General features: G+C 39.8%; 1 protein-coding gene across 2 annotated transcripts in view; it reads left to right on the top strand.

Annotated features, from left to right (window-relative positions):
• Positions 1–9,962, top strand: part of LCTL (lactase like) — a 99,840-nt gene that overhangs the window by 1,255 nt on the left and 88,623 nt on the right. The window lies entirely within an intron of this gene.

The following is a 9,962-nucleotide window of genomic DNA, read 5'->3' as shown; positions in this document are numbered from 1 at the left end:
GTGGGTCCTAGAACAGATCAAGCCAGAAATCTCCTTTGAAGCCAAGGTGATGAAGCTGAGGCTGTCATACTTTGGTCACATCATGAGAAGGAATGACTCATTAGCAAAGACAATAAAGCTAGGAAAGGTAGAAGGTGGCAGAAAGGGAGGAACGCTGCATGCCAGACAGTGCAACCGCCATGCCACTGCCTCCACTGGCACAATGGTCCCCATAGAGTAGGTACATCTCTTCTTCCCTCCTCTGCAGAGAATAGGGATAATGAACTATAGTTCAGTGGGTCCTAGAACAGATCAAGCCAGAAATCTCCTTTGAAGCCAAGGTGATGAAGCTGAGGCTGTCATACTTTGGTCACATCATGAGAAGGAATGACTCATTAGCAAAGGTAGAAGGCGGCAGAAAGAGAGGAGGACCACACACCGGATGGATGGAATCTATTATGGAGGACACCGCTATGTTTTTGCAGGACCTGAGCAGAGCAGTGGAGGACAGGGAGTCTTGGAGGTGTCCCATGAGTCGGGATCGGCTGGAAGGCAGTTAACAACAGCAGCAGCAACAACAACAGCTTGCAATCCTGTTCAATGGGATTTAGTAGATACACCGATGATGAGCCTCACGATGCTGGTTTTAATATAAATAAACCTAGTGTTGAAGGGAATTGTGCTTTTCAGTATTTTGTTACCTACATTTACACCTAAGAAAAATGTCTTAGTATAGTAAAGTTGTATAGTACTATAGTATAATAAATAATTATAATAATATGATTTATTTATAGCCTGCCTCTCTCTGACGGATCAAAGTGGGTAACAATCAAAATTAAAGCAAATACATTAATTAACACAAACCCCTAACCCACAATTTAAAATGACAGCATAAAAATAGAATCAGTTATAAAAATCACAATAAAATTAGTCCCCATTAAAATGAGGTGATGTAAGGGAGAGTCAAAGAGGCACAGTTGTGGGATAATGAAGAGAGCCTATAGACTATACCTAAAAACCTTTGTTGTTGTTGTTGTTGTTGTTCACTACTCTCAAGTCGATCCCGACTCATGGCAACCCTGTGGATGACACATCCCTATTTTCTACTATTCTGCTTAGATCTTGTACATTCATGCCCATGAGCATGAATATACCATAGATTCTATCCATCTACCCATAGATTCTATCCATCTATCTACCCATAGATTCTATCCATCTACCCATAGATTCTATCCATCTATCATGCAGCCTTCCTCTCTTTCTACTTCCCTCCACCTTTCCTAACATTATTGTGTTTTCCAGTGAGTCATTCTTTCTCATGACGTGACCAAAGTATGACAACCTCAACTTGATCATCTTGGCTTCTAGGGATATTTCAGGCTTGATCTGTTCTAGGACTCATTTGTTTGCCTTTTTGGCATCCTCAGCACTCTTCTCCAGCACCATATTTCAAATGAATCAATCATCTTCATATCTTCTTTCTTAACTGTTGAGCTCTCACATCCATACATAGTAGTAGGGAATACAATGGCTTGAATGATTCTAACTTTTGTACTCAGTTGTGTATCTTTCAATGTTAGGATTCTTTCTAGCTTTTTCATAATGGCCCACCCAGTCTTCTTCTGTTTTCTTTACTGCAGTCCCCATTCTGGTTAATGTTTGATCCCAGGTATAAGAAATCTTTTACTATTTTTGTTTCCTCATGTCTAGGTTGTATCTCTGTAGATCTTCCATGATCATTATTTTTGCTTTCTTTATGTTCAACAGTGTGAATTTATGAGTGTCAAAAACGTGTCTCAAAACAAAGACGCGGAGCAATTCAGTTCTTTCCAAGTGGACTAGACATATTATCCAGTTTACAAATGCTTAATTTGCTGATAATATACTACATTTGTTCATGTTGCATGGTTTTTTTTTACTTTATATCTGAGACTGGGTGAGATTGTGGTCTTGAGTTATGGGTTTGAGCATATTTCTATGAGTTTTTTGGTACTCTGGATTATGTTAGTCTATGAGGAAATGGCCTCATAGATCTACCTTCTTCTTGGTTTAGGTGAAACACTAATCCCCGCTTTATGTCAGAATACAGATTTCGATTATGCAACTAAATAAATGGTTAATGAAATAAGTGAAATGAAGTGTTCACATGCCAGAAACAAATGCCAGAAACAACTCAGTACAGTATGTGGTCTTTCAAGTTCCACTGAATTCTTTATGTGTTGGTTGCCACCTTTCTAGTGCTTCAGTTGCTATTTTGTACATTATTGACTGACTGAATTATATATTTATATTATTTAGATACTACATTTCTTTCCAAGGAAGACTAGGGTGATACACAGCATACTACAACAGAGAGAAATTATAGGTAACCCTAAAAGAGAACTTAAACATAGCACAATACATAGTCTTAAGTATGCATGATCTCTAGGCCAGATTACACTTCCAAAGCCTGGTGAACAAGTTTGTTTTTTAATTGTCATAAAGCTCAGCAACGTGAGGATCCAAATGCAGTTCCTTAGGGAGGAAGTCCTGCAATCACAATTGTGCCACCCGGAAGACTATCTCTAGAGAAAACCATGTGACAGGGAGAATTATATCCTGATCTTGGGAGAAGCACCCTTGGAGTACTTTACTCCTAAGTTGTTCAAAGCTCTGTAAACAAGGACTGACAACCAGGACAGTGATTTGAAGATTGTTGTGAAAATCTTGTACGGAAAATTGTGAACTATTTCAATGTCTTTATCATCTACTTTGAAATTATGTAGATTTTCTGTCGGTCATTATTTTTGGTTTTTACCTGTTCAGCTGGAAACTTGCCTTTGCACTTTGTTCCTTGACTTTCTTTGATATGGACGAATATGGATGCTAACTTTAAAAAAAGCCTTGCATTCCACTCTGTGATCATCTTTTCTATTCTGGGACTGGAGCATTGAGGACTGGTTTCTGATCCTGAGCATCAGCTGATAGTGAGCCCATTGACCATGCAGCAGTGCCATATCTATACCAGGATTCAGATGCTGAGTTATTTTGATATGGGTTGTTTGGCAGGGAGGCTTATCCAGCCCATCACTATGTCTAAAGCAACAATGTTGAACACTTGTAAACCTCTTCTTGTGCAGATAGAACTGGTGTCTAGACAAGTAAAATATCCAGAAATTTTAAAGCCATGGGGGGGGGGTTGGTTTCTTCCCGCCCCCCCCCCCCCAAATATAATTTTTAGCAAACTTTGAAGCGATGTTAGCATCCTTTACAAATTCAAAGTCACTTGGTTGCTTTAGTAACATAAAACACACTATCTATAATTTAGATTGACATGAAAGTGTCATGTTTGATGTCCTAAAGATAAGGGTCTTGAACTATGAGGAACCTCTTTGCTTTTGCTAGTTTATGAGAAGCAGACAAAAAAACCTAATTAAAAATAGAAAATACCATCAACATTAGTAAAATAAAAAACAGAATTATTTAACCTCTAATCTAGTCTTACATATTGCTACCCAGAGATAAAGCATTCATCTCATACCAAGATGTGAGAAAAGAAAAGTTAGACTAGGGTTGTATCTGCACTGCACAAATAATCTGTTTGAGACCACTTTAACTACTATGGTTTCATGCTGTGGAATTCTGGGAATTGTAGTTTGTTGTGGCACAAGAGCTCTCTGAAAGAGAAGACTAAATGTCTCGCAAAACTACAGTTCCTAGAATTTTATAGCAAGGAGCCATGGCAGTTAAAGTAGTGTCAAACTGGATATTTCTGCGGTGCCAATGATGTGAGATACTGTACATTGTTGTTATTGTGTGCCTTCTAGTTGTTTCCAATTTATGATGACCCTATCTTGGGGTTTTATGGGGCTGAAAGAGTGTGACTTGCCCAAGGTCACCCAGTGGATTTCCATGACAGAGCAGGAAATAAAACTTTGATCTCCAGAGTTGTATTCAGTGCTCAAACCACTGCACCACTGACATAAATGTCTAGCTGTTAAATAGTTTTTAAAATACCGTAGGAAGAGTAAGTATATGAACACCTTGTTTTAAATTGGATTCAGCCTCCTTGGATCCCATTTTAAGAGAATGGCAGGATATAAATGCAACAAATAAATAAAAGAAAATATTACACAATGCATTTTTTCTGAACAAAAAAGCTTTAAAAACCCACTAAAAATGCTCCTCGCCAACTTTTCTGTCCCCACCCAGTTGGGCTTCTCTATCTCTATGAATGCCATCAAAGTACTGATACCATCATGGCTCAGCTCTTCCGATGATGACTTCATACAGATGTTAAACAATATGAGGAACTGAATGGAGCCTTGCTGGACTGCAGCAGAAGTAGCATCATGCTTAGCTGAAATCTCCCAGTGTAATTCTTCAATATGATCCTACAGGTAGGAACAGAAGCTCTGCAGCACAATGCCTGCAACTTCCACACAGTTGGGTCAGCAGGACATCATGTTGACAGAGTGAAGTGGTACTGAGAGATCAAAGAAAATCAACAGGGAAGTACTCCCCATCTCTCTTCCTGACAACAGCTGTCAATCAAGACAATCAGTTAAGTGCTACAGGATCTAATAATAACAGCAAAGAGGAAGTCAATTGGAAAGTATCTTGACACAGAAATTTGGTAGGTTTTTTTTTTTAAGAACTATGGAATAGTACAGAAAGCTGTTTTAAATGTTGTATGTGGGTTGACAACCCAACTCTGGCAAATGGTTCCAAATGTTGCTTTTTTCCTGGTTGGTTTGCGTTACTCTTATAGACATTTATTTTCTTGTTGGTAGCAGATATTGAGCATTTGTAGAAGAAAAGTCATACAAGGATGGTTTCTAAGTACATTTACTGGGAAGTAAGTGCAACTGAAATTAATAAGACAACTGCACTTTACATTCATTAGATAGTAAAGTACAGATGGGCAGGAAGGAGTGGTGAGATGCCACCCCTTTCTGCCCCGGATGGAGGCCGCATCAGACAAATTCTGTGGCCTCAGTGAGACCTAAAAAGAACCTGCTCCCAGCGGGTTGTTTTTGTGCCACAGGCTGGGTGCCATTGGTGTGGCTCGTACACAACGATGATGTCCACGTGGCATGGTGCTGTTTGGACGCTGCAGCACACAGACATCATTGTTGCACGCCCCGTATGGAAGGGGACAAACAATTATGGTGTCCGGATAGCACGGGGAGGGTTGTGAGCATGGGGACATTCAGCCCTCACTCCGCCCACAGGGCAGTGCTTTTCGCTCATCTGTACTGGGCCTATGTGTGACTGAAGTTAATAGGAACTGGCACAATGCTAAATAAGTCACTAATGTGACTAAACAATGTGTGAGCACTGTCATCCTATTTTCTTTTATCTCAGAATAAGTCTTGTTGAGGTCCATGAGGCTTACATCTTAATAGACATGTAGCTGACCTACAATGAGGTGAGAAACATGCACCCCTCCAAAGGTTGTTGACTGTAATCCCCAACTGTCCTAGCCAGTGAGCAAGTAATAGTGGTTGCCTGTGACTTCTGTGTTGGTGGAGTAGCGAACCTATTCCATGTTTTCGTATGAACTGAAAGGGAGCTATGCAGGATGCTAACAGGGAAGATTTGATACCCTGCAGATGTGGGAGCCAACGACTACCATAAGTGAGGAAGGATAGGCATCTTAAGTTTAACATCTGGCTATTTTCTACCTCTGGCCTAACCAATAACTGTGGTCTTTAAGAAATTGTAGAATCTACAAGAAAAAAAAGAAGTAACATTTCAGAATGCTAAAACGGTGCTCTTTTATTTACTAAAAACCCCATGTTTTGGCTTGTAGATGCTCTTCAGGCGTTCTTTGGAAGCTATATAGTTATGTGTTTTCCTCTTGTGTTTTCATACATATGGCCCTGAAGAGTGCCTTGAGAGAATCTACAGGCTGATACCCATCAAGCCTTTTAGCAAATAAATGAGCATTGTATAAGCATCCTGAAAAATGTTTTTCTCTTGTGGACTTCTAGAAATCACCTAAATACAAAGTTGTGTTGCTTCTTAGCCTTTGGTCTAATTTCTGGTGGATCAAAATTCTGTGTGTTCATTGTACAGACAAATAGGTGGCACAGTGTTTTTGTTTTATACGTTTTTTTCTTCTCCCCATCCTCCACTATCCATCAGCTGAAGGCAGCACACAAGAAAGATAAATAGTTTTCTGTATTTATATTTGAACAAAAGAAAATCTGGCAGCACTTCAAACTTCCACACATCTTCAGGGCAGGGAGAGATTTTTTAAAAAGAGTTCACTTATCATCTTGGAGGAATTTCAACCTGTTTTTCCAACTGTATTCATCATTTGACTTTGGTAACTTGGCTTCTTTCATCAGTTCAGGTCTTCTGGGCCATGTACGCTTTATCCAGGGATCAGTAATAATTGCTCTGAAGAATGCTTTCTATTTTTTTGCCTTTCATGAGAAATGTTAGTTAATTCTTTAGTTCCTGCTCTTTAAATTGCTATTGTCTGAAAGAAAAACAACAACTAAGAGGCTCTGCTCGACTGCCCCTAAGGAGTGGTGGGACATCGCCTCTTTCCTGGCCAGACTGAGGCTGTGACAACCTCATGCTTGTGGCCCCGATCTGGCCTTTCGAGGATGCAAAAAGCAGCTTCTTTTTGCACCCTCCAAAGAGTGCCATAGCTGTGGCAGTGCGGCTGTATGGTGCCCCTTTGGCGCTGCATCATCTGGACGCAACTCTGGAGGTGTGCCATGATGCCATGCGCCATCTGAAGTGGTTCACGTCATCATGGTGCTCTAGGGACAGAATCAGGGTGTGCGTCGTCAGAACACTGCGCCCCGATTCTGTCCACAGACCGCCATTTCAGGCTGGTGTGTATACGGCCTAAGTCCTGCATTGAGAAAGACCCATTTGGCAAGGCCAGTTCTAAGACCCCACTGTTAAAGATGATGTGAGCTAGAGTGGTGTAATAGTGAATATGTTTATTTGTTACCTTTATATCCCATAGTTCTTCCAATGAGTTCAAGGTGACACATATGGATGTTCTGTCCACTTGATATTGACAAGAAACCTGTGTCATAAACAGACAGATCTTTTTCCTCCTCTTCTTCTTCCTCCTCTCCTCCTCCTTTTCTTCCTCCCCTTCTTCATCTTCTTCTTCCTCCTCCTCTTCTTCTCCATCTCTTCTCCTCCTCCTCCTCTTCCCCTCTTCCTTCCCTTCTTCTTCCCCTCTACTTCCTCTTCTTCTTCCTCCTCCTCTTCTTCTTCTCTTCCTCCTCCTCTTCCTCCCCTTCTTCTTCATCTTTTTCCTCCTCTTCTTCTTCCTCCTCTGCTCCTTCCTCCCCTTCTTCCTCCTTTTCCTCCCCTTCTTCTTCATCTTCCTCCTCCTCCTCTTCTTCTCCTCCTCCTCTTCTTCCCCTCTTCCTCCCCTTCTTCTTCCTCTCTACTTCCTCCTCTTCTTCGTCCTCCTTCTTCTCCTTTTCCTCCTCCTTTGCCTTTTCCACTCTTCCTCCTCTTCAATGCCCAAATGTGCTGTTTGGAATGGGGGAGGCAGGTTGGCCAGAAAGGGAAGTCCATTTCTGCCATCTGTCTAGGAACAATGTCAAAATGTCCTCCATTTTGATCATGCCTAAGAAACATGCATTTATATTAACACTTTTAAAAAAGCATCATTTTTTGCGTGTCCTCCATTTTGTACAAAATATGTCCTACATTTGAAAATTTTGTCCTACTTTTGTCCTACATTTGTCCCAGTTTCAAGGTCCAGAATTATGGCAACCCTATATTAATGGAACAAGCCCAGATATGCTCTTTGGAAGAAAAATGGGAGACACATTGAATAGATGGATAGACAGACAGATAGGCGTGTCAGGTATAAGGATTATCAACATGATGTTATTAAAATATGCAAAGACACATCATTAGCATTTCAGCATTTAATATAGATTAAGAACTTAAGGAAATGATGCTCATAGCTGTATAACATGGATAGGAAATAAATATGTAGCCTTTCAGCTGTCATTGGACTTCAGCTCTCTATACCTCTAGCCATTAGGGAGAGATTCTGGAATTTGCAGTCTATGATATCTGGAAGGCTGTGTAATTTCAACACCTTTTGTGTATATATAGGAACAAAGAGGTGGTTACCTTGAATATTTATTCATTTCAACACCTTTTTGGAAATAGCAACAAAGAAATGGCTACCTTGAATATTCATTATCTAAGGCAGAGTAGGCTGGTTTTGGCCATCCAATTGTTGTTGGACTATATATCCCATCACCTCTAACACCTGTAGTCCGTGGGGAGAGCTGCAAGGACCTGTAGGCTAACAGCACCTGTTAAGAGCTACAAGTTGCCCATCTCTGCTCTAAGGCATGTGTGCAACATTTCAAAAATAACTTTAAAAGGTCTGACAACACCCTTCAAAAATATTTTCCCAGGGTGGCTAATTTAAAATCCAAAACAATGACTGCAGCACTCCCAAGGATTAAAGGGTTGTTTCTAAAAGCACTTACCTATATATTTTTTTACAAGTGTTTCACTCAAATGCCAATGGAAATCCTTACCTAAGCAGTGCAAAGTGCTGTAACAACCTCACAATTATGAAATTATGTTGTATAAATTACTCGAGCTGCTTTTAAGAGGGAGTTTCTGGCATGTATTCTGAGTGTTTCATATTTTCTAGAAAATAGGTGTATTGCTTTTTACCATTGTTGCTAACCAACAATGCACCAGTAAACCAAAATTAAGGTGTCTCTAAATGTAGGATGCTGTGCAAATAGTTGTTATACATGAGCATATGTTTGGAAATCCAGGTAAAGATGCAATCCTATATCCATGTTGTTGTCGTTTTTAACTGTCCTTGAGTCAGCCCTGACATCTCCAAGCTCCCATGTCTTGCGTTGCTCTACTTGCATTGCACCTACACATGCGGCCTACCAAGCAATTTCCAGCACCCCATGAGCAGGTGGGACAACTTCCAGTGGGATGTATGGTAGTTGGCTACTAATGGCAAGTCAACATCTCATGTAAGGTTCATGAGCCTCCTCCACAGTCCAGCCTTACTCCCAAGCTCTCCTTCATCATCTTTCCAATGCCAATGCTGCTAAAAACACTTCCAGCTAAATGGAGGGTGAGGAAGGAGAAAAAGAAATAGCCAGGCATTAAAAAACCCTTATAAAAAGAACTTTGCTGTCAGAGGCCTTGTATTTTAAAAACTCCCCAATTTAAGAAGCCATTTATAGTAGTCTACTTTAATTTCCTAATATCTTCACTTTAAAGGGAAATACCACATGTGCCCATGTGAGAAGTAGGCACAGTTTAATTCATTGTTGCTTTTATTGTGATATTTGTGGCATTTTAATCACTCTTATTCTTAAAAAAAATCCCTGGTAAATCATATGGATTCTACCTTTTTTCCCCCTTCGTTTCCAATCAAAATTCCCAGGTTACAGATAAAGTGTCCAGGTTCTATGAAACCACTCATGCCGGCTATACACACTTGATAACTAGGTAACCATCAACCCTAAACAGTGAACACTTGGAAGATATTTTGAAAATATCCATTTCAAACATAATAAACTGATTGCTGGCAAGAAGTGTAATACGTCCCATTAACTAAATGTTATAAACAGTAAGGACAACCCTTAAAATGTATTAAAATGTGTATCTTGTAGCAAAGTAATTTTTAAAACATTAATGTGATTTCATGATAGGTAAAAATCTTAATAAGTATAATTTATTAAGACTATTGTATTAATTGAAATTTCCCTTTTTTAACAATATGGTTTATTTGCAAAATAGTTTAATAATTAAATATACTTTTAATTGGAAAGCTAAAAACCTATCTGTGGCCCGAAGAACTTTAGCCTATTTTAATTTTGCCCCTTGCCTATTTCCAAGTTGTTCAGGTCTGCTCTACTTAGTTCCTGCAAACTCAGGCTCATGACCTTTCTAACTGAGATGAAACTTTTCAGAGGCCCAGGTTACATTTTTAACTCTCAAAGCCCAATTTTATGTAG

The sequence above is a fragment of the Sceloporus undulatus genome, chromosome 5, assembly GCF_019175285.1.
Source record: "Sceloporus undulatus isolate JIND9_A2432 ecotype Alabama chromosome 5, SceUnd_v1.1, whole genome shotgun sequence".
In the NCBI taxonomy this organism is placed as follows: Eukaryota; Metazoa; Chordata; class Lepidosauria; order Squamata; family Phrynosomatidae; genus Sceloporus; species Sceloporus undulatus.
Note: the sequence above shows the minus strand (reverse complement) of the source record. Positions and strands in the feature narration are given on the sequence as shown.